Genomic DNA, 25909 nt, shown 5'->3' with positions numbered 1-25909 from the left:
CTTCTTTCAATCTTGTGACTGATACAAATATAGTAAACAACTATTGAAGTTCCATATCTGGAAGATGCCTGGGTTATTGTTTTGGTATGAATGTAGTCAGCTTGAACTTGATGGTATATAATTTGAAAGAACATAATTAAAAGAGGCTTAGAAAAATCTGGACAAGATTTACTTCGACAAGGGGCGGCCCGGCCCTCCTCCAGAGCCTCCGCTCCGGCTGGACGGTCCCGCTGCAGCAGGCTTCTCTTCAGCAGACAAGCAGAGGGCACAGCGGCCTCCGGAGGCGCGGATGCAAGCCTCGCCCGCCGCCCGACCTCCGAGGCCACACGCTTCTCTCCAGATGGGCAGCTGTCAAAAACACAAACAATGGAAGGATGGATACCATTGCATATATTAAAAACATGTTGAAAGGCAAATAAGAAAGCCAGGAATCTCAGCATGAATCTGTCTAGATCTAGATCAGATGGTGATGGTGAAGAAACCTCAAGACCAGAATCATCATGAAAACGAGAGAAGGTGGCAGCAAGAGCGTCTCCACAGAGAAGCCTATTATCAGTTTATTAATGACCTCAATGACGAAGATTACCGGCTAATGAGAGACCATAATCTTTTAGGCACCGCTGGAGAAATAACATCAGAAGAATTACAACAACGGTTAGATGGAGTCAAGGAACAGCTGGTATCTCAGCCTGACTTGAGAAATGAGACAAGTACCAGAGAATGAAAAGAAAAGGACCACTCCTGAAAGATATCAAACAGAATCTGTACCATGAGGATGAATCCAGCAAAGAGATGAATGAGGCATCTGAAGATGCTGTGTTAAGGTCAGAGTTAATAAGCTGTGTGAGGCCTTTTCATGAATATTTCTTCCACACAAGAACTTACAGTGAACTTCTCATCTTCCTACATCTCTCCGTTTGAATAACCTCTGGCCAGAGGAGGAAGAAATGGTGTAGAAATAGGAGCCCATATGAAGTGGGTGGCTGTTGCCTTTGCAGTGGCAGCAGGCTCCTGTAGGGTCTCTCCCTCAACCTTGTATGACGCTGGCAGTCAGAGACCTGGGATATCTCTCAACACAGATGCAGGGGATGATTTCCCAGGAAGCCAGAGCCATCTCTCATCGAGAGGGCCAGATGTTCCATATTCCAAAGGACATGACTGAGTGGCAGTGGTGATCGTTTCCTTGATGTCGGCAGACAGGTTGGGGGTGCTTTTCAGTGACTGAGTGTATTAGGCCCTGATGTATCTGCCCTTGTGAAAACTGGGGATCCATAAATACTTTTAGCAAGTCAAAAAAAAAAAAAAAAAAAAGATTTACTTCGACAAAAAGAAACTTTCAAAATGCAATCTCCCAATCTCTTTATTGATATTCTTGAAATAAAATATCATGCCCAAAGAGGGTGTCAGTCTTTCTTCCCCACTTACCAGAAGAGACACCCGACCCAGGGGTGGGCACTGGAGAAAACTCGCCTGCCTCAAGCCAGGGTCACGCGGGAGTTGGCTGTCCTCACCCCACCCCATCCCCCTGAAGCCTTGTTCCTGATTCAGAGTGTGTACAGCTCAAGCAGGCTTCGAACCCAGAACCACAGAGTGAGCCTTTGTCAGGGCTTGTGCTGAGTCAAAAATGAAAGAAAAGTGGGCTTCCCTGATGGCGAAGTGGTTAAGAATCCGCCTGCAAATGCAGGGGACACGGGTTCAAGCCCTGGTCCGGGAAGATCCCACGTGCCGTGGAGCAACTAAGCCCGTGCACCACAACTACTGAGCCTGCACTCTAGAGCCCGTGAGCCACAACTACTGAACCCGCATGCCACAACTACTGAAGCCCGTGCACCTAGAGCCCATGCTCCACAACAAGAGAAGCCACGACAATGAGAAGCCTCACACCGCAACGAAGAGTAGCCCCCGCTCACCGCAACTAAAGAAAGCCCGCCCGCAGCAATGAAGACCCAACACAGCCATAAATAAAAATTTTTTTAAAAAGAAAAAAAAGTACAGGTCCTGAGGTCAGGTAGATGGGCAGTGGGATTCCTGAGGGATTCCACTCAGACGAGAGGAGAACAAATCAAGTCCTGGTCTTGGTGATGAACTTTCCTGGCCTTATTTTCCTCATCTTTAAAAAGGAGCTAACTGTATCATTCCTTCCAGATCAGATTGAGTATTTACATTTAGCCAGGAGAGACCAGGGAAGAGGGGAAGTGTCCAGATGTCCTTCCAAATGGGGGAGCTGCGCCACCCTTACCCACACCAGGGAGTCCCTTCTGGCATTTCCAATACTGCCCATCCACAGAAAAATGACCCATTCATTTTTCTGCCATGAGAAGAACGGCCATGAGTAAGAGCCTGACTTGATTAATGTCCCCCAGAATTGACAGTGGATATATGTCTGGCCAGGGTGTCATGCAGGGTATTGATGATAGCCGTGTCCTTAATGCCTGATCCCTCATCTCACATCTTGACCCGATTTTGAATAGAGCCATCCCCCTAAAAGTCGGTTTGGTCTGATGCTTGATGCCTTGTTTTTGGCAGCTTTTCTTCCCAAGACACACTGGCTTCATTAATAAGGGTTGCTAGCTCTTTATCTACATCATTTTAGAATAGGTTGCCAAGGCAACAGGATTCAGAAATGATTCTCTTTACTGTACATTCCCCAACAAATGAGTGCCTGCATTTACATGGTCTCAGCCAGTATTAGCTCTCCCCTCTTTGAGACAGAATGCCAACACTTGCAGTATACAGCACATAATTCAATGTTTAATTATATATTGTCTCCTAATAATTATACATTGTCTTAGTGAACAATACACCTGTGGGCACCCATGCCAGCCCACATTAACACCTCCTACATTAACCCCCTCCCTCCGATGGGCTGATAATACGCACTTTTAGATGCCATAAAGAAAATCGAGATAGGGCTTCCCTGGTGGCGCAGTGGTTGAGAATCTGCCTGCCAATGCAGGGGACACGGGTTCGAGCCCTGGTCTGGGAAGATCCCACAAGCCGCGGAGCGACTAGGCCTGTGAGCCACAATTACTGAGCCTGCACGTCTGGAGCCTGTGCTCCGCAACAAGAGAGGCCGCGATAGTGAGAGGCCCGCGCACCGCGATGAAGAGTGGCCCCCGCTTGCCGCAACTAGAGAAAGCCCTCGCACAGAAACGAAGACCCAACACAGCCAAAAATAAATATAAAAATAAATAAATAAATAAATAAATAAAGAGGATGCATTTCAAATTGTCTAAAAAAAAAAAGAGATGAGTCTTAAAGGATGCAGCAGTACAATTTTCCAAATGACCAGGTCTCTTTAAATGGGCAATTTCAACCCCACAATACACATATCTATAGATGTATGATCCATGTTTGTGTATATACAAAAAAAAAAAAAAAGAAATCGAGATATTCGTAAGAGTGTATCTATAGACCAAACCTACACTCTGATTCTTGAGCACTGCCTCAGTTTCTATTATGTGAAATGTTATGATTCCCAGTCCTGGAATGGACCAAACTGTTATTGCTTTGTTTTACTCATTGCTTTCCCTAGAAGGAAATATCATCATTACTCTCGGTGTAGCCAGGGTTTGACAAAGACCTAGAGAGCCAATTCAAACTGGGACAGGTTCTTACATATTTTCTAAAAGTATGGAATGGGAGTAAAACCACAATGTCAAAATAGTCTCTAACCCCCATATGGATGTTTCATTTGGGTCACATGCCTGCTCTGTACTCCAGACTATGAAATCCACGCTAGCATCTTAGAAACGTCACACTACTTTTCCTCTCCTCTGGGCTGTGAAGGAAATCCATGGTGACAGTAGAGCTGAAGGGAGAAAATGAAAAATAATTTTAAATCTCTCTGTGGATTATAACATAGCTCTTTCTCCCTCCCCTGCCCCCCTTCCCCTCTTTAAAAACAAGCTGTAAAGAGATAGCTGGACTACAGAAGGTCTGGGGTTGTGAGCACTGAGTTGCATTTTAAAAGAATTAGTGGCTCTGGGTCATTTTAATCAAGTTGCATGTCAGCTCGCAAATTTTCCAAATTAGCCCTAGCTGGAGGAGAGCAAGATGCTGTTCTTCTTTCCTAAAGAATAAAAACAGATTGTTGACATGTTCTCAGTCCTAATGACAGATTGGAGCCGCTGTTTGTGGTACAAGTCAGAAAACAAAGCAACTTTTTTTTTCAAAATCGTAACACTTGATTGATTTCTGTTGAGATTTGGGCATCTGTCAGTTTGTCAGCGATACTGATGAATCTCACAAAAATCTTGAATGCCAAGTTCAGACACAAAGGCTGCTTTAAAACGAGGTTGATTTTCACTGGGAAAGGAAGCCTCTTGGTCTTCAGGACAAGTCTTAGGGATGCTTAGTTTGGATGCCGTTCAAATGTTGCTCCATTGAAAAAAAAGGAGGGTAGTGAAGAGGGGATAGTTGACGCTCCCCCATCCCAGGTGCCTCTCTGCTTCTGAAGCAGGAATACTCCTGACAAACAAGCAGTTTCAGCCATCCTGAATAAGGCTGGCTCTGCACATTGAACCAGTGGGTCACTGCCCATCCAGGGGTCTGAGTATCCCCCCACCAGGCCATTCAAAGGCCGATACTACATCACATCTAGTCAGCATGGCTGTGGGACGGATGATTGGTTTTCACAAACCAGACAGGAAGGGTTTAGAACTGTCATCCATCACTAAGTCAACCAGTAAACAACATAGCTTAAGACTATGGTTCCAGAAGCCAATAAAATGGAATGTTTAATTAACACTTGCATAATGTAAGACAGGAAACAGGAAACCAGGGAATGAATAATTATGAAATGCACTGGCCCAATCCCTTAAAATACCAAGAAACTCAAAAGTAAACCAGCTCTTCCCATATTATCAATATCGCAGTTTCTTCTACCAACTAAGTCTTCTTAAACCCACTCCTCGTCCCAGTCCAGCCCTCTTACCCACATACATGCCTTTACTGGGTGGAGAAAGCAAAGACCAAATCTTATGGGGAATGTAAGGATTTTCCTCCTTACCTTTTTGTATATATTCACAGTGAATGGTGAATCTGATGTTTTATTATTTGGCCAAATTGCCAACAAATCTTTTTCTTTAATTTATTTTTATTGAGGTATAGCTGATTTACAGTGTTGTGTTAATTTCTGCTGTACAGCAAAGTGACTCAGTTATACATATATATGCATTCTTTTTTATATTCTTTTCCAGTATGGTTTATCCCAGGATATTGAATATAAGTTCCCTGGGCTATACAGTAGGACCTTGTTGTTTATCGCCAACAAATCTTTATTGACATTGTACTGGGAGCATGACATTATGTTAGGTGCTCTGGGGGTACAAAGGAATGCATGATACAGTCATTACCCTCAAGGAGCTCCCAGCCTTTTGGGGAGGTTATGGCTTCCACTGACCAGAGAGTTGTGTATGATTAAGTCCATAAATAAAAGTCTTGGAGCGTGAGTGCTGTAGGCAATTGAGTGTTGGTGAATTACCAAGGCCTTAAAGAGACTAGGGGCATGAGGAGGGTCCAAAGGGTGAAGGTGGATATGAGCAGGGTGTGTCTGTAGAACACTTACCCCACCTGGAGCAGAGTAAGTAGGTGAGGGATGGGAGACCAGATGGAGAAAAGAGGTTTGGATTTAGACTATGGAAAACTTTCTCCTACAAACAGTGGTGAATATATGAAGGACACATAAAAGTGAGGCTTAAAGAACGTTACTCTTGCAGTAACATGCAGTTTGGATGGAGGGGAAGAGCCTGGAAATAAGGAGACGAGTTCAAAGCCAAGTGCACTAGCCCAGCCTGAAGCACTAGGTGAAGGTGAAGGGCTTAGAAAAGAAAATGTGAGATGGAGACACAAGATGGGATGGAAGAAAGAGAAATAACATCCAAGGGAACTCAAAAGTTAGCAGAATGTATGGTTAGTAACGTTGACCAGGGACTCTTCAAAGAACATTATGTGTATTTTTTCAATTAATCCTCACAACAACCATATGAGGTCAGTTTTACTATTATCCTCATTTTACAGATGGGAAAACTGAGGCAGAGAGAGGTTCAATAATTTGGCCTCTGTCACGTGCAGGCTTTGAACACAATCTGATTCAGCGCTTTCACACTCAGCCACTCGTTTTCCTGCCTCGACGTGATAATTGTGCTTTGGATGAAGACACAGAAGACAGCTCAGCTTTGCCCACACACCGCTTGTGAGGTGTTGGAAGCCTACCCAGGTGGAAAGATTCTGGGAGTTGTTTGAGATACAAGTCCAGAACTCGGAAAATAAGTCAAAACTAGAGATACAGCTTTGAGACATAATTGAATGAGAGACAAAACCAGTCAGAAGGGTGGAGAGAGCTCAGAGTTGAGTGTCATGGAGGCCCACGAAGGAAAGGGTTTCAAGGAAGATGGGTTATTAAGAGTGTCCATGCTTACAAAGCTCTAAGTGATGAGCGTGGAGCAGCTTGACCACTGGAGGGACACCTCTGACCTTCAGGGGTCCCGTTTGAGTAGACCCTAGGAGAGGTAGCCATTGAGGGTTTGAGGGGCCTTAGGGGTGAAAATGCAGTGGTGACCGATGTGCGTGACTGATTAAGATGGAACCAGTGGAGAGATAGAGAGACAATTCAGCCTACAGGAGAAAACCCAGGGTCCAGACCAAAGGGATGCCATCAGAGGCTGGCTCTGTTGAAGAGGAGGGCTGCCTCATCTTCTGAAACTGGAAACATGGAGGGGCGGTGACAAACCAGGGATGTATTGAAGTGGAAGGGAGATGACCAGAGATCACTCCAATGAGTCTCCGTCTTCTCAGGGAACCAAAGGCAAGGCCGTCTGCTGAGTTGGGATAGAGTGAGGGGTACCTGCAGAGAAGGGACCATGTCTTCAAGCACCTTAGATAGAACAAAATGGAAGGTAGCAGAAGAAAGTTGTAGCATCAGATGGTGAGAATCAGATGAAGAATCAAAGGGAGCTGGGTGGGAGAATAAATACATTTAAAAACTCAAAAGATCCTCAGTGGAAAATATGCCCAGGGGCTCCCCCTCCCGTCTCACACTGGCCTTGAATGAGGCCACCAACCAATCCGGCCTCCTCACGGCCAATAAGATCAGCCACGCAGCGGCTGTTCCTCGGGCTCAAGTCCCGGACTCAAGCCTTAACAAGTCACCTGCTCGATATTTTCCACTTTAGGCCTTTGGCTTTCTGGGACCTCAGTCCACTCAGCTACAAAACTGACTTAGGGGATCATGTCAGTCGCCAGATGCTGTGGAGCAGAGCAGAAAAGTCCAGTTTCTGCAGGTGAATGAACAGCCTGGAAGGAAATGAGCGGTGATTTCCCACGGAGTCTCTCCTGTAATGTCGTTATAATGTCAGCTTCTGACAGCAAAACGATTTCAGCGGAGACTCTGGAGTACCCGGGGAAGTGCCTGAGCCTTATTAAAATGATGTCTGTGTGCGCTCCGTTTCACGTCTCATGTACATCAACATCCCACAGCGGGAGAACTCAGCCGCTCCAACAAACCAGTGATGACCAGACCCTTGTGCACATTTGACCTGTGGTGTCCCCCACGACCCCTCAGGAGTTTCAGATGGAAGACCATCAACCCTACACTCAGAGAGTCCACCAGCTGAAAGGGGGGCGCTCTCAGCTTTAGCTCCAAACGCCATCATTTGCCTATTCGTGAATCTCTTCCACTTCCTCCACATTCTTTCCAGGCAATAGACCATGGAACATGGTGCCTGTGGGTTGGTCCCTTCTGTGGAGGGCCTTCTTGGTGGCCTCCACTACACGCTTTGCATACATTAGCTCATGTTATCTTCGTGATCATCCCACGAGGTTGGTGTTATCGTACCCATTTTTCAGATGGGGAAACTGAAGCTCAAGGAGACAGTCAGTCGATGAAGGGTTGAACTAATGTCTTAGTGGCTCCAAAGTGCCTGCTCTTAACCCCTATGCTCTGGAATCACCACAACATGGTGGGGGAATGGGCTGTAACCAAGCACCCAGGCTGGATCTGCTTCTCAGGCGGGCATTCTCCACCTTATCAGCTCCAGGAGCTCTGCAGCCTCATCCAGGTGAGAACTAGAGGAAGGTGCTATGTGGATCTTGTAAGGTCCTCTTGGACCTTCTAGCAGGTGAGGAGAGAGCCATCTTGTAGTAGTGGGTCTAGCCACCGAGGACCAGCATCTCTGCCAGCCCCTCACCTCTCACACGGACACCAGAGCTGTCTGCACTCTCCCGGGCCCCCAGTGCCATCGGCATCAGCCCAAGGAAGCTGATAAGGTGGAGCAGACTTGGAGTCTGAACAAGAGCAGGTTGTCATCCATCCCTGAGGTGTCAGAATAACTTTCCCAACATCCTAGGGTGGCTGTGAGCAGCCCCGGCCAGCTGGGCCTGGGTCTCATGCCTCCATTTCCCCGTCATGTATTCCCTCTTGGTTTATACAGACAGCACTCCAGGGATGCTGCCTCAGGACTGGGCACCTGTGTCCCTGCCTTCGGCAAACAGGAGAGAGAAGAAAACAGCACGCAGTGACACCCTACAGCATCATCCCACCTAGTCTCCCTAGCAACAGGGAGGCTATTATAATCCCCATTTTAAGGATGAGGAAACTGAAGCTCAGAGAGGTGGGATCACTTGCCCAATGTCCCCCAGCTGATCAGTGATAGAGCCAGGATTTAATCCCCCAGTTCTCTGGCTCCAAAGCCTAGGGCCCACAGGCCCCCAGGCCCCCATTCTAATCCTCCCCGTGGACCTGCCGGAGAAGACAACTCAGCTCAGAGGCTCTGTTCTCACCCTGGCCTTGACCTTAGCCCTGCAGGAAGTGGACTGACCCAAGGTTTGCTAATTCAGTATCTGCATCAACCGGTCAACACACAAGTGTTTTTTTTCAAGGCACCTTCCAGGCTGCGAGGGGAACCAAAAAGAAGTGATGGTGTGATACTTGCCTCTAAAGAGCTGACACCAGGACAGGGAGCGCCAACTGGCACATGGAAACAAAAGAAAATAACCAGGCTAGCGCTGTGGACCGTGCTGGGGGACGGGGAAGGGCTGGGGCTGGGGCAGGGCATTGGCCTAGAAAGTCAGCCGCATGTGGAAGGGGGCGGGCAGGGCAGGGGGTGCCGTCAGGCCTCAAAGCAGGCTGTGACCTCCTTTCTTGGGGAAGGTGGCATGACCCAGGGATGCAGCTGACCCTGTGCGAGGAAAGAGGGCTCAGGGAGACAGAGGGGGACAAAAGGTAAAAGATGTAAAATAAAAGAGCAAAGAGAAGGTGGAGGCAAAGAATGCCAGGGACAGAAGGAGAGGAAGGGGCAAGAGGGAGAGAGACGAGGCTGCCCTGGGAAAGGCACAGGGGTCGTGGGGACTCACAGCCCCTGAGCTTGTGTGTTCGGCGCTCCGGCAGGGGTCGTACAGAGAGAGAGAGAAGTTTTTTTCTCCAGGAGAGGTGGGGGCATTTGTAGTCCTCTCCTTGCCTCCGCCACATGTTGAAGCCTCCCAGCTTGGAGAAGATCGTTGTGTTTAATCATTAGCATAGCCTGGGCACTGAGCACTCAGAATTCTGGACCTGATGACCACATGGTCCGACCAGGGCTTGGCACACAGCATTAGCCCTGGCTGAATCTTGTTCACACACGTGCACACACATTCACACACGCACACAGCACTCACACCAGGGAGCTCTACCCCAGCTCACTCATTACAGAAGGACTGAATACCACATGCATTTCTTCCAGTTTAATTAAGTGGGCCCTAGTGATTGTCTAAAATTAATGTTCCAAGTGAAGGTTCTTAATTCTTCCACTGCATCTTTGTAGACACAACTCCCCTGACCTTTTCAGGTTCTTGCTACACAATTTGCCTCTTGCTCAAATAATTTGCAATTACCAGGAACCAACTGGTTGCTGATAAAGGCTAAATGTAAAACACCCACGGTATCCAACTTCAAAGAGGGGCTTTAGATCAGAGTAGGTTACTAATAATAACCACTGGGACCAAGGAGATGGAAGGAAAAACCCTGGTTTTAATGATCTATTAGGTGGCTCATCGCAGCTCTAAGACAAGAGCTCCACCTCCCAGCAGGAGACTCCAGTACCGCCCGCTCTCAGGATGGAAACTCAAATCCATAGGGCTATATATACGCCACTAGTTCTCTTTTAGAGCTACATTGGCTACTAGCTATCAGACTAGTTGGAAAGGATGGAAACTAGGTGCCTAACCCATAGTTTCTTCCTTCCTCTCCTCCCCCTCCCTCCCTTTTTCCCCCTCCCCCTCTTCCTCCCCCACCTCCTCCTTCGTCTTCTTCTCTCCCTCTCCCCATCTCTTGGTATTTTTCACCTGTGTTTATAATGGGCTGGGCACTGTACTAGACATTAGGGATGTAAATGAGAAAGGCTGTTCCTGCCCTTGAGGAACTTGCTGCCACTGGGAGGAAGGGACACAGAGGAAATTCAAATACGGTGACGGGAAGTACAGAGCCCTCCAGGAACACCAAAGAGTGATGCCCTAATCAGACAGTAAGGTCCAGCTCCAGCACGAGAGAAAGCCCCTGAGGAAGGTACCGGCCTGAGAAGGCTCTGGAAGGACAAGCCTGCACTGAATGCTCTGAGCTCAGGGCTCCGGGTTCTGAAAGACCTCGGAAGCAGGAGCAGGAGGCAGAGGTGCCACCAGGAAGATGTTTCGTGCCCTCAGCCCGACGTCCAAGGTGGGACAGGAGCCAAGCCCAGTCAAAAGCAGCAGCGCCCGACCCCTGCACCAGCGCTGCCAAATAGCTCTACCAGAAAACTCCCAGGCATCTGAGGCGGCGGCCTCACTCATCAGGAAAGCCAGAGCAGGCTTTCTGAGACAGCAGAGTTGAGCTTCAGACAGCTCTTCTTCCATCTGAAAGGAGTATCTGAAATTCCACCATTGGAATTTCATTCTTTGGAATGGAGAAGCCTTGCATGCTTATTAAAGGGCAAAGTTGCCTGGAAAGCCCTGGCCTCAAGTTAAGAGAAGCTCCCCCCTGAAGAGGTAAGCAGCTGAGAGCAGCTTCCTGTGAGACCCCAGGGAAGTCAGAGATGCCTGGGAGGGTCCTTGGAGGAAAACAGGAAGCAGGGCAGAGAGGGTGGGAGCAAAAAATATACCTTTGGAAGCCGAATGAAGCCCACATGGAAAAAAGGCATTTTTCTTCTATAATTTCAAGAGGCGTGGGTGGCATTTGTAGTTCTCCCCTTTATCTCCACCTGAAGCAAATGTAGACACTTAAGGCTCACTTCTTCAGAGCGCTTCATCCTGCAGACTTTATGCAGCACCCACCACGTGCCAGGCTCTGTGCCAGGGGCTGGGGGCTGGGGCAGGAGTAGTGGTGTCTGGAGGGCTTCTTCCTGCTCTCACATCACTTGGTGGGGTTGAAGGGGCCTCACGGGGACCCGGATTAAAGGTGCCGCCGTGGCCCTTGGATGGTGCCCCACAGACAGGCTCCCTCCAGATGACGTCTCTCCCAGAGACCACGTCGAGAGCGCCCAGCAGAGAGGGCTGGCCGACCAGGAGACGCATCAGCACTCAGCACCTTGTCAAAAGCCTCACCTGGAGGCCAGTGCCTGCAGGTTAGAAAAATAAACAAACAGGTGACATGAACATTATAGCAGCAACCTGCCGAGCCTCTTAATCTGTCACTTAAATGTAGAGCTTTCAGCTATAATTGAACATCCTACTGAGACTATTATGAAGAGGAGGAGGAAGTGTCGAAGTTGTGGTTTAGGAGGGCGGAGGCAAATAAATTTCCCTTCAAAACTGGTCAATAACAATGCCTGTGTGTTAAAGGAATGGAGTGCTGGGACTCGTGGCAGTGGAAGAAAACAATACATCCAGGGCACTTAGGAGGCTGCTGAGTCACTGCCCAGGCTGCCAGAGGAGAGTTGAGAGCCCCTGAGACTGGAAAAGTACCACTGCATCTTGAAAAACTTGCAAAGAAGCTGCCTGGGAGATGGCTATAAGCATATTACTAAAAGGAAAAAGGAAGAAAAGGAGGAAAGGGAGGGACACAGGGAGGGAGGGAGAAAGGAAAAAGGAAGGAAGGATACTCCACATCATATGTCTTCAGGGAACTGCGAATTAAAACAACAATGAGATAGCACAAATGGCCAAAATTCGGATCACTGAAAACACCAAAAGCTGATGAGGATGTAGAGCAACAGGAATACTTGATCGTTGCCGGTGGGAATGCAAAACGGTCTAGCCATCTTGGAAGACAGCTTGGTGGTTTCTTACAAAGCTAAACATACTCTTACCATACAGTCCAGCAATTGTGCTTCTTGGTATTTACCCAAAGGAGTTGAAAACTTACGTCCGCATAAAACCTTCACATAGATGTTCATAGCAGCTTTACCCATAATTGCCCAAACTTGGAAGCAACCAAGATGCCCTTCAGTAGGTAAAGGGATAATGTGGTCCATCCAGACAATAACATGGAATTTTATTCAATCTCAAAGAAATGAGCTCTCAAGCCGTGAAAGACCTGGAGGAACCTTAAATGCATATTACTAAGTGAAAGAAGCCAATCTGAAAAGGCTACATACTGTATGATTCCAACCACATGACATTCTGGAAAAGGCAAAACTATAGAGACAGTAAAATGATTAGGGACCGGATGGGAGGGGAGCAATGAATAGGTGGAGCTCAGAGGATTTTTAAGGCAGTGAAAATACTCTGTCTGATACCATAACGAAACATTTGTCCAAACCTATAGTGTGTACAACGCCAAGAGTGAACCCTAAGGTAAACTAATGACATTGGCTGGTTATGATATGTCAGTGCAGATGTATCAGTTGTAACAAATGTTCCACCCTGATGGGGGATGTTAATAATGGGGGAGGCCGTGCATGTGTGGGAGCAGGAGGTATATGGAAATCTCTATACCTTCCTCTCAATTTAGCTGTGAACCTAAAGCTGCTCTTAAAAAAAAATAAAGCCTTTTTTTAAGAAAATGGAAGGAAAGGAGGAGAAAAGAAAAACTCTCAATAGAATGTAGCATCAAAAACTCCATTTACAAGCCCTGAGAAGATCACAGTGTGTGGGGATGATTTTGTGAAGATCAGAGCCTTTCAGGTTAATTGCACTCAGCCTCCTGGGAGTTCAGGAGGGAGCGATGGATGGCGCCTTGACTTCTGGAATAAGAGGGGCTCTTCAAAGCATCTCATTCTTCTGGAACGGCAGTGTGACATAAAGACAGGATGTGGTTATGATGCCTGTATTACTATTATTAGTGGACTGAATTGCCTTTGAGAGATTGTTCTCCTGGAGAAGGGGGAAATTAGACTGAAGAGTGAATTGTTTCTCCGCATTTCTTCTTTAGAGAAATCGGGCTCCTGGGGTTTGAAGATGCATAGTCTTCAAAGGCATAGTCTTTAAGGGGGTCTGGCAGATACCTCAGCAGGCAGAGTCACTGCATCCTAATCTTCACAGAGGACCAACCTGAGCGCTGGATGTCTGACCTTGAGAGAAGTTGGGTGGAACTCAATTGGCTGTAACTCTTCAGAGACGATCAAACAACACTGTACTCTTCCCATCAAAGCTTCTCCTAAGTGCACCAAGCAAGGGCCACTTTCCTGCCCATCCAAAGTCACTGCCTTTCAAGTGACCAGATCAGATCCTAAACCTTTCAAGAATTGGGGGCCCGGGACTTCCCTGGTGGTGCAGTGGTTAAGAATCCGCCTGCCGATGCAGGGGACACAGGTTCGATCCCTGGTCCGGGAAGATCCCACATGCCGTGGAGCAACGAAGCCCATGTGCCACATGAGCCTGCACTCTAGAGCCCTCGAGCCACAACTACTGAAGCCCACGCGCCTAGAGCCGGTGCTCCGCAACAAGAGAAGCCACAGCAATGAGAAGCCTGTGCACCGCAACGAAGAGTAGCCCCCGCTCACCGCAACTAGAGAAAGCCCGCGGGCAGCAACAAAGACCCAACACAGCCAAAAATAAATACATAAATAAATAAATAAAAATAATAAAACTCCCTCTGCTTTAAAAAAAAAGAATCGTGGGCCCACCCAAGGCTAGAAGAGATATGTCCTCCTTCAACCCTTCTGAGAAGAAATGTGAGCCTCTCAGAACACTGCCTTCAGTCCTCACGACAGAAAAACAACTGTCAGTGGCTTGTGCACAATTCAAATCTTAATTCTCACCTACTATAACACTTCATTGATCCCTTCGTTGTCAGGGAATGAGGCATTCTGGAGGAGTGAATGTACCTTGTAATTTAGGCTTACCCCTCAAAGCACTGAATCATAAAAAAATAAACAAGGAAGCTGGCTGTATTGCATACTTTCCTGCTGAAATAAACAGAGTACATTTCATATTTGAAATTTTATGATTCAGGCCATTGTCTTGAATGAGAATTACCTTGTGTGGTTGTAATTCATATGTGGTAGGTAATAAAAGGTTAAAAGTAGTGGTGATTTCTGCCTGGGTGGCTGATGCTTTCATGTAAATTACTTGATTTCTGAGGCATTACGTGTTATTAAATTCTTTTTTCTATGTCTGCTTCAGGTTTATCAGGGTTCATGAAGGAAGTGTTAAAAAGACATGGCACAGGTAAGAAGCTGCATTACAGAGGTTAGAAACTGTGTTAGCAATTAGTTCCCAGTATAGTTATGACCAAGGAGACTTGAAAAAAAATTTCTTTTATATAATGATGGTGGTAGCCATGGTATGGAGGGACAGTAGGTATATGTATCAGTTAAGATTCTTTGGTGTAAACAGCAGAAACCAACTCTGAGTAACTTCAGCCAGAAAAGAGATGCACTGAAAGAATTCTTAGCAGGTTCCATTGTTGAAGTTTTGCTGAACAAGCCAGCCCCAGGAAGGACTGAATCAGGTCTGGTGCAGTGAGCTCTAGGGGATGGCATTCCCTGAATCCTCCCTAGTCACTTCCAGGGCCTGTGTGTCTCCACACAGGAGTCAGTTCCTGGGAGGAGATGACCTAATTGATCCATTTGGATCAAATTGGATAAATCCTGTAGCCAAGTGGGTAGAATCTTGTGAATGGCAGCCACATAAAAGCCACAGATAATGAGAAGGGGCATTTTGACCAAGAAAGGCATATTGGATGGACAAAAGCAGGGGTCCACTAGAGACGGCCTCACCAACACAATCTACACATAATCACATTCCCTAACGTCCAGTTGCTCCAGGTTTCATATGAGTGTGGCTTCCTGTGCCAAGGGTTTGCCTCTGCCTACTCTCCCCTAAGAGGCTGTGGTAGGCAGAATGCACCCCCTCCATGCCCTAATCCCCAGAGTCTGTGAATGGGGGACTTTGCAGATGTGATTAAGGTAACAGACTGTAAAATACAGAGATTAGCCTGGATTATCCAGGTGGGTCTAATGTCATCAAATGAATCAGAGAGATGCAGCAGAAGAAGTTGGAGACATTCTAAGCATAATTGACACTTGATCCCCTGTGGTTGGAAGGGGGACCACATGGAAAATATGAGAAAGAATTCAAGCAGCCTCTAGCAAGGATCTCTTGTAAAGATCGGCCTCTGGCTGACAGCCAACAAGGACACAGGGACCTCAGTCCTACAACCACAGGGAACTTAATTTACCAACAACCTGAATGAGCCCAGAAGTGTGTTCATACCCAGAGCTTCCAAAGGAGCTTGCTGATCCCATGTTTCATCGTTATGAAGTTCTAAACAGAGGACCTAGTCAAGCCACACTGTACACAAACTTCTGACCTATAGAACTGTGTGATAATAAATTTGTGTTGTTTTAAGCCACTAAATTTGTGGTGATTTATTCTGGCAGCAATAGAAAAACAATACAGAGGTCCTGCAGATGTCTCACCTAGCGCAGCATTCATACTCGCATCTCATGATTTTCTTGCTGACTATCTGGTGGTTTAAGCTCTCTGGGTTTATCAACATGCATCTTCTTCTTCTGCATCTTTACAATAACAATAACAATAACAAACAAGCAATGAAAAAAGTATTTATTGAGTACCTCTCATGTGTTAGGTATCAATAGTTTATAGCCATTACAGCACTTAATCCTCACCCAAAAAACATTTTTTTACAGATTAAAAAGCTCTGCATATCACCATATCCTGGAACATGGGGAGAGTAAAGATGCCTATTTCACCAGACTTTTCTAAGGATTGAGTAAGATACAAATTCACACAAACAGTAAGAGATAGAGCTGGGATTAGAGCCCTATTCTGTCTTTCTATCGCACCTCCACAGCACCACTATGAAAGCACTCAAGACAACAGGTAGCTAAACTGACAGCCAGCATCACTTCATGGCCTCGAGATTCTTCAGTGTCTCAGATCCATGGGGCAGTGGGATGAGTGCTAGACCGGGAGTCACCTGGCCAGGTCTCCATCCTTCTACCGATAGATCTGTGTGGCGCTGAGAAACACATTGAAAGTCACAGTAAGGTGTCAATTCTCCTCGGTTTTCAGTGTTCCCTCTCCCAGGTCTCCCCCATGCATGCATTATTTCCCAGTCCAGGAACACGTGGAGAATTCTCTCAGCTTCTCTGTAGCACTCTTTCATTTCTAGGACTTTCCCCATTAAATTTCTGGCAGAGCCACCACTCACTCCAACCAAGAACAAAATCTTGGGCTAGCAAAATCGCAGGTTTTCCTCATTCATTCCCAACAGAGTCCTCCACTTTTAGCCAGCAAAACACAGGTTCACACACACACACGCACACACACACACACACCCCAAATGGACTCTGTCATTTCTGGAAGCAAAATTGTCCATTTCATGTGCTTTTAAAAGCACAGTTCTGGCCAGTCTAGCTGGTGGAAGGGCATGGAAGCAGCTCCAAGCCAGGAGACCACAGACTCCTGCTGTGCTTCCCCGAAACTCCAGCAGTTTTTCAAGAATAAAAGCTTTTCAATTTGTTGTGTGCTTTTGGTCAATTTACAGTGCTTTGAAATGGTTGTTCTGGACAATTTTCCTAGTTTTATGCTTGTTTCATGGAAAGGAACAACCGGCACCCACGCTGCCATCCCCAGAAGTCCCTCCTGATGGCTATTCTCACGATGGTGCCACGGAGACGCCAGGTGAGACCAGTAGTGAGGGCTCCACGTCTACCGTGCGTCCTTCTGGACCGACACAGAGCAGCCCCACAGCTGTTCCAGAGAGGCAGAGGTGTCTGCCCTTCAGAACCAGCTCCCAGGAACTCTTTTTCTTTCCACATTTCCCAGCTCTGCCCTGGGATAGGCAGGGTTTTGCAGCTTGAATCTCTTTCTGTCATATGCATATTATCTAATTTCAGAAAACGTACAGGTCTGGCTGCCAAAGCTTCAGCTTTGACTGTCACTCTGTGTTTTTCACCACAGTTAATGAACCCTAACTGCCCCCAAATACTTTGGCTCTCAGACTATTGGGGCCAACATTCCCAATTGGGTATCAATTTACCATTGCATTTATATGAAAGAACAAAAAAGAGCTTTGTGTGTGTGTGTGTGTGTGTGTGTTTTCCTACTCAAGCCTCACTCCTTGTAGCTGAGAGCCTAGCCTTGGACCATTTTAGAGAGAGGACCAGAATGTTTAGTCTGCTGCTCCTTTTTATTTTTGTTACATTATCCCTATATTAGTTTCCTCCTTTTGGAGCTCAGAAAATAAAGGAAAACAGCTACAACCCGCCCAGCCCCCCACCCATGGCAATGGACGTGAAAGTCATCCAGGGAGGTTGTGGAGTTACTGCAAAGTGTTCATGACTCTAAATGCCATCCAATCATTATCTGGAGTTTGAATAAATAATGTAGGTACAACTGCTTTTTGAATGCATCTCCTTTGTAAAGTGCTGGTCTGTTTACAGTAGCTAGTATTATTGTACACTTTCTCTAACATTGGATATCTATATATAGTCTATATCATACTAGAAGTGGGGGGCTTCTATGAAATTTATTGATGTTAGAAAGTATTCCTCACTCTCAAAAAGATTGGGAATGACTGTTCCTTAAAAAACTAAAAATAGGGAATTCCCTGGCAGTCCAGTGGTTAGGACTCACCACTTCCACTGCTGAGGGCACGGGTTCAATCCCTGGTCGGGGAACTAAGATCCCACAAGTCGCTGGATCCGGCCAAAAAATAAAGATAAAAATAGAATTACTATATGATCCAGTAATCCCAGTCTTGGGCATATATCCAAAAAAGATAAAACTCTAATTCGAAAAGATACATGCACCCCAATGTTCATAGTAACACTATTTACAATAGCCAACACATGGAAGCAACCTAAATGTCCATCAGCAGATGAATGGTAAAAGAAGATGTGGTATATCTATACAATGGAATATTACTCAGCCATTAAAAAAGTGAAATAATGTCCTTTGCAGCAACACAGATGAACCCAGAGGTTATCATACTAAGTGAAGTAAGTCAGAGAAAGACAAATATCATATGATAACACTTATATGTGGAATCTAAAATATGATACAAACGGACTTATTTACAAAACAAAAATATACTCACAGAAATAGGAAACAAACTTATGATTACCGAAGGGGAATAAATTAGGAATTTGGCATTAACAGATACACACTAGTATATATAAAATAGATAAACAACAAGCACCTACTGTATAGCACAGGGAACTATATTCAATATCTTGTAATAACCTATAATGGAAAAGAATCTGAAAAAGAATATATATATATGTATAACTGAATCACTTTGCAGTACACCTGAAACGTTGTAAATCAACTGTGCTTCAATACAATTTTTTTAAAAAACTGGGAATCACTGCTCCAAGGAAACTGGACCTCTAGCAAAACAGCATCTCTTCCCTTTTTTGGCCTAGGGAAGGCAATGTTCCTCTACCACCCCGGTTGGTTCATGCTCATGACGTTGGCCCGCTGTTGGGTGTGGTGCCCTTGTGGACCAGGCAAGATACTGTGAGTCTGAAGATGCAACTTCTACTCTGAGATCTGCCACTGACTGGTTAAAATATCTTGGGTCTTTCACTTCATTTTCATGGGCCTCCATTTCTTCATCTATAATATGATCTCACAAAATATGTCAAAAACCCCTGCCAGCTCAGCCATTCTTTGATTCAACACATTGTAATTCTAGGCATCTTGCACACATCTTCCTGCTCATAAACCCTAAAATGGCCACAGGCCTTTTACAGATAATTGTATTTCCCAGCTAAGTGCCAACAGCCTCTTCACTTGGCTACTGATCATTAAAAAAAAAAAAAACGGTAAAGTGACTGAAAGCATCAGGGCTCAGGTTCAGGAATACGCATCGCCTCACCTGTTCCAAAAACAGCCACCAACCCAGCACTTGCTGTGTGTCAGGCACACTGAAAAGCACTTTCTGTGTATTAAATTATTTGATCCACAAGACAACCCTATGAGGTATCCTGTTACTTATCCCCCTTTACAGGTTAGGAAACCCAAACCCTTCTCTGGTCCAATTCTGCATCGTCTTTGTATCCTTTAAAGCCTCCCTTGCAGAGAAAAAAGGAATGTATTTGTTCTTAGAATATAATTCATAAACACATAAGCCATCACTATGCGGGTCTCCATCATGAAACACAGCAAGACGCAGGGAAGAAAATGAAAGGCTCATTTAGCAGGTACCATTTAATATTTCCTTCTCTGAGACAAATGTTAAATGTCTGTGTAATTATCCTTGACTCTCATTGGCAGAAGGGAAGAATTCAATGATTCAAAGTTTGCCACTCATTTTAGTTAATCTTAAAGGGAGGACACATAAAACAGCGGGAAAGGCTTAAACTGGACCAAGTTCTTGGGCAGCTAGAGGCCTTCAAAGATGAAAGAAATCGTGATCTGCATCCAAGCTAATCAGCCCCATCCGTAAACCTTTTGCTAACTGTCTCACCAGTATCCAAGCCAAAGAAAACTGGGATCACCCTATACATCCTAAATTAGAGCAAATATAAGCAAACAACATTAACACACAAGGTTGGTGACATCGACATAAAAAGCCATCCTCCGTATAGAATTCTTGTATATATAATATGTGTATGACTATAGATTGGTACAACTTTTGGAAAGCAACATGACAAAACTAAACAATTCTCAGCAAGACCACTCCTGAATGTCTATCCCTAGAAAATATATCAATAAAAATAGGAAGAGTCATACATGCAACTGTCCATTGCAGCATTATCTACAATAGCAAAATGCTGGAGCCAACATAAATATACACGCACAAGAATAGTTTTTTCGATGTTTATTGAACACCTATGTGTGCCAGGCACTATGCTGGACCCCGAGGTGAATATGAGTCTACTCCAGGATTGTGCTGAATATGAGACTACTTTGTTTTGTTTTGTTTTTTGTCTGTCTATTTGGAACAAATAGCGTACACCTCTTTCTGGTTCCCCTGTATATCACAGGGTTGGAAGGTTGGGATCCACGGCATTCAGGATCCTGGATATGATTTGCATTCTGCCAACGAGGTGTGCTTGCATGAGATTTGGAAGGCAGAAGGGAGGTGAGAGGGGAACCAATTATTCTTCCTCCAGCACCAGTAGTGGACACATGGGCTTTGTCAGATGTGAGTTTTTGCAGAAATCAGCGAAACTCTTACCAACTATCTACCCAAGTGTTGTGCAGCAGCTGGGACCATCAGCAGCATTTTCTTGCAGTTTTCTGACCTCTGCCCTAAGCAGTACCTCCTGATTCTCTGAAAGCCAGCAGTGGATCTGAAATTCAAGAAAATTCCTCCCCCACACCCACACCCCTGCTGGTGATTTTCATTCCTCCAGTCTTAGTTTTGTAAGCCCCCAGTTCCCTGTGTTAAATCCCTCTCTGATTCAAATACCTAGAGTGACATATATTTTCCTTGATCCTTAACTTATTGCAGAGAAATTACAATCTAGAACAGATCTGCCCAGTAGGAAAATAATGTAAGTCACACACGTGAGATATGTGTAATTTGAATTTTTCTAGTAGCTATATTAAAAAAGTAAAAATAAACAGGTGAAGCTAATTTAATAATATATTTTATTTAACCCAATATATCCAAAATATTATCACCTCAACGTGTAATCAATATAAAAATATGAATTAGATCATTTACTTTTTGTACTAAGTCTTCAGGAGACAGTGCGTATTTTATACGTAAAGCACTTTTCAATTCAGACCAGCACATTTCAAGCACTTACTAGCTACACGTGACTCTCCTACTTTATAACATAGATCTATATAAGATACTAGGGTAGACATGATAGTAGATTATTTGTGCTGCTATTTGCATGAACTTTGGGGCTTGGCAGGGGACTGTGTTTCTGCTACTAGGATTGGCTCATCTCCCCACCTGGTCCATCAGGTGTCTGTCAGATGAGATTTGGTTCTCATCCAGATTGAATCCAAGGCAGCCTTTTGGATAGGGAAGAATAGGAGCTCTGTAAGCACTGCCAAAACTTCATGGGAAATTTTATCAGACAAGAAGGAGCCAAGACCAGGGTACTAGGAGGGGTCTGCCTTGGTCTGGGGTGAACTCAGTGGCAGGGTAGGAATGGTGCAGTTCCTGAGCAGTATGGCTCTGTGCTGAGACAGCGGATGCCCTGGCATGAGCGCCTCCATCACACCCACTGGGAACGGGTGGTGTGACAAGAGAGAGTCAGCAAGACTCGTCTGGAGAGGTGCTGAGCTGGCCACATCAGCCCAGAACAGGAGCCTTATTTATAGGCATGCATGTCCAACAGCATGAGCAATAGAAACTCAGCTGTGGAGGTTTATCTTGCCAGCAGTGAATCTGAATCAGGAAAAAAAAAAGAAGGATGTAAGGATGGATTCTGGAAAGAGCTGCAGTTACCAAAGTAAGGTCAAGCCAGGATGGAGGCATGTGGACTCCAAGAACATGAGAACTGAAAGACTTCCTGCCATATCAGTAAACAAAGCGTGTTGCAGCCATCACATTACGGCCACCCAGATGGTGAGCCCTGAAGGAACTCAGGATGGAGACAAATGGGCTGCCCACTGCCAAGCCCATCTAGCAGTCATCCACTGCCGCCACCCACAGTGGTGCACCCTGAGGAAACTCAGGATGAGAAAACGCAGGATGCTGGGCCCAGGGAGCCGAGGTGCGTATCAAAGGAATGATTTCAGTGAGCCCACACTCTTGCATCTTCCCATACATAGAAAAGTGTTAATTCCTTAACTTGAGATATCTGGTTTTCCTTTATTAACAGTAATCTTTTGATGTTCCGACCACCTGGTTTTGTTGCAAAAACTCCTCTATATCCTGGCTCCCCCACCTCCCTCTTTGGAACAGTTTCTCAGCTTTACCTGAGATGCTGTGTCTCAGGTTTAAGTCCTCAGATTTGGCCACTGAATAAAACATCATTCTCAACTTTTAGGTTGTGCTTTTTTTTTTCAGTCGACAAACAGATGGAGAGCAACTGATGACCCAGCTACCAGAAACAGGTTAGGAACCAGGGCGAGTATGGATGAAGCTGGGTATATATGCCCGCCCTAAGGCTAGATCGGGCTATGGCGCGTGGCTGCAGGTATCTGTCTTTGTGTTGTTTCAGCCTAAAAGTCCCGTGCACAGCTTCTGACACATCATAATAACAGCAAACACCTTATTTGTGAGTTCCTACTATGTGCCAGCCACCGTGCCAAGAACTTTGCACACATAATCCTGATTTATCTTCACTGAAGTCCTGGGAGGAAAGTACAATTATTATTCCCATTTTAGAGGTAAGAAAACTGAGGGACTCAGAACCTTACTTGAGGGGATAGACTTAGTAAATGTCAAAGCTGCAGTTCAAGCTCAAAACCTTGAATCTGGAGCCTTGAGCCTAATCACTAGGCCATGCTGTTTCAAAATTTACTGACTTGACTTTAACTGGAAAAGGAAAGATGTAAAAGCAGGGAGGTAAGCTGCCAGAGCCCCATTTTGCAAAATTCACACTTATTGTGTTCAGCTTGGACCTGGGCAGTGGACAGAGCAAAGCAACAGGAATGACACTGTCAATCAGGACCACGGTATTCCCCACCCCCAGCGTTCCAGAAATGACCATCTGTAACCACAGCGACCTGGGCTGGGGGTGGGGATTGCAGGCGCTGCATGCCTCCTGAGAAAAAGGAATTCTTCTCAGGTAGGAGAAGGTGCCGTTGCCATGGCGACCACAGAATCTTGGTCCAATCCTAGAGCAGTAGCTGGAGTTTTCAGAAAAAATTAAATTAAATTAAAAAGAATGAGAGTCTCTCTCGGCCACAGAAGTCACCCACAAAGGGACAGTGTCTCTGTCAGGCTCGAAGTCTAAACAGATGAACCGCAGATGCCCGGAGGCCAATGAGGGGCCCCGCAGGGGTGAAGCGCCCTTTCATACTCGAGGGTCCCGCGGCGGGGCCTCAGCGTGGATTTGCCAGGGAGCAGCCAGGATAAACACAGCACATCTCTCCGACGAGGACCACATTCCAGCCGTGGGCCTCCCGCAGCAGCCGGCAGTCGGCTTCTCACAATGCTGGCTTTTTCCCTGCCGGTCAACCCTCATTTCCCCAACCCAGCAAAGCCCTGAGAGCCCTGGCAGCTCTGGGTGCTTCCCTCCTCAGCCTCCCTCAGTTCTTTCTTGCAGCTCAGAATAGTTCCTAAAAGCCTCCAGTTGAAACAGAAGCCGGTTGTAATTCCTCTCAAACGATGGTTCCCTCCTTAAGGCCCAACATGGGGAGTCCTGATACCACTACCCTGTGCCCCAGTGGTACCTGCTCATCACCCCCACCCCCGCTGCCAGGCGCATACAGCACAGTATACACACGGGGAAGGGGACTCTCGAGTCCTACGATCAGGACACCCACTGCAGGAACTTGACTCACCGCTGCTACCATGCTACTCCAGGACATAGGCACCACCCAGAAATTGTATAAACCAGGTCCTGCTTTAACATCCTTTACCCCTGCAGTGCAAAAGTACTCAATGACTAGACTGCAAAAAAACAAACAAACCAAAAACAACAACAACAAAACAACAAACGGAAACCTACCCAAATCCTAAAGCTTCCTGTACCTCAGAAGGGGTCCAAAAGAGTGATGCCATCTAGTTAGAACCTGTTGACAATAGGTTGCATCATCCTTTATTTTTATATTTCTATTTCAGCTCGTGCAGAAATTGTTGAAGCATTAAACAGAATTTTAAATAGGTGAAAGAAAACTGTGTATTCCATTTTTGGATCCCAATGGGGTAAATTATTTTCATTTGTCTCCACTCAACTGCTGTTGCCTTTTTATCTTTCCAGAGAACTTTGACTATTGTGTCACATCTGAAGTTTAACTAAGCACACAAGAAGAGTAGAATCAGCATTATTACCCCCATTCCATAAAAGAAGCCCAAATGATATAATCAAGGTCAGGGGCTCAGCTGTTCTCTCAAGGTCAGGACCAGAGCACAATCTTAGTGAGTCTAGGGCTCTATCCAACTTTCCATAATATCCTTTGTATCAGCAAGGTTCACGTCCTGAGTTGAATCAAAGCCTGAGTGAATTAGGGAGATAGGTTTCCTTTCATAACCGGTAACAATGATTGCCTCGTGGAAGGGGAACTGGTTGGCTGGAGCCTGGGGTGAAGGGGAGACTTTCTTTTCACTGCCTTTGAATTGTGTACCATATGCAGGAACCAACTCTTCAGAAAATAACTAATATTTAATTTTAAATGTTAGCTTAAATGTAATTTAAAGTTTAAATGTAATTTTAAAACTTCCTTTTATAAATCAATTTTATCCTGCCTGCAAATTAATGGAGTTGAAACACACATTGTGAATATTGTGATGCTTAAGTCTGCTTAGAGCCGTGCCTGGAAGGGCCCACAGCCAAGTTCAAAGGAAATAGACTGGGACGGGAGAGCCGGGACCCAGAGTGACTCCTCTACATCCTAAAAGGTGCATAATTCAGTGGAAATAAAATAGCCAGCTCTCGATTATCTGTGTTAGTGCAGGAAAGTCCTGGGGTAGGTAGTTTAAATGCAAGTGCAGATTAAAAGTTATATTTAATTTATATTCAGCATTGGGATGTCTCTGTACACGTTGGAATATGGATCTGTTTCATGCCATGAACTTACAACGCTGCAAACTAAAAAAAAAAAAAACCGAAACACTGAAATATTGGGACACTGTCCATATTTTCCCTTTGAATTCATCAGAATGCTTTTGGCTACAAGAAACAAAAGTCCTGACAGAAGCTGACTTAAACAATGAGGAAATTTACTGTCTCACAAAACAGAGAGACCACAGGTCAGGGTCTCAGGTTTTGCTGAAGTAGCAGCTCGGCAGTGTCATCAAGGTCTAACCTTTGCTCTGCTGTTCTCAGTGCCAGCTTCCTCCTCAAGCTCATAGCAATAAGGTGTCAGGACTTCCAGGTGTCTTCTCCAGACATGACAAGGTCAAGGGGAAAAAGTGGAAGCATTTTTCTGTAGAGCAAGGAAACCTCTCCCAGAATGTCCCCACCCCTACACCACCCCCAGACATCACTGCCGGCCTCGTTTCATCGTGTGCCATTCCAGAGCCAGTCACTAGCAGGGGAATAGGGTCATTGTGATGGGCTTAGACTAATCAAAGGGAGAAGAACGGATGCTGGTTTTTCAAATACAACATCCACTGCATATACCATCATTCCCCCAAGAAGCCCCTTCTTTTGTGAGAGACATCACAGGGGAATAGGCTGAGGCTTTTGAGTAACACTGAGTATCAGTTTACATAGAGATGCCTCCCTCCTACTTCCTTCTGAGACGGGCTGGGACCTGGGACCTGGGACCTTTTGCTGCAATGTTTGCACTTGGACAAACATCTCCTTGAGCAACAAAATACAAAGAAACTATAAGGGACTAAAAATGCACAGTTGGGGCAAATTATGGACAAAAAGATACAAAAAGACCAAAAGACACAACTGCCACTTCTGAAGAGCAGGGAACAAAAGCAGGGTGCTGCGCGTGCCCCCTGCACACACCACCACCAAAG

This window comes from Balaenoptera ricei, chromosome 18 (assembly GCF_028023285.1).
Source record: "Balaenoptera ricei isolate mBalRic1 chromosome 18, mBalRic1.hap2, whole genome shotgun sequence".
NCBI lineage: Eukaryota > Metazoa > Chordata > Mammalia > Artiodactyla > Balaenopteridae > Balaenoptera > Balaenoptera ricei.
Note: the sequence above shows the minus strand (reverse complement) of the source record.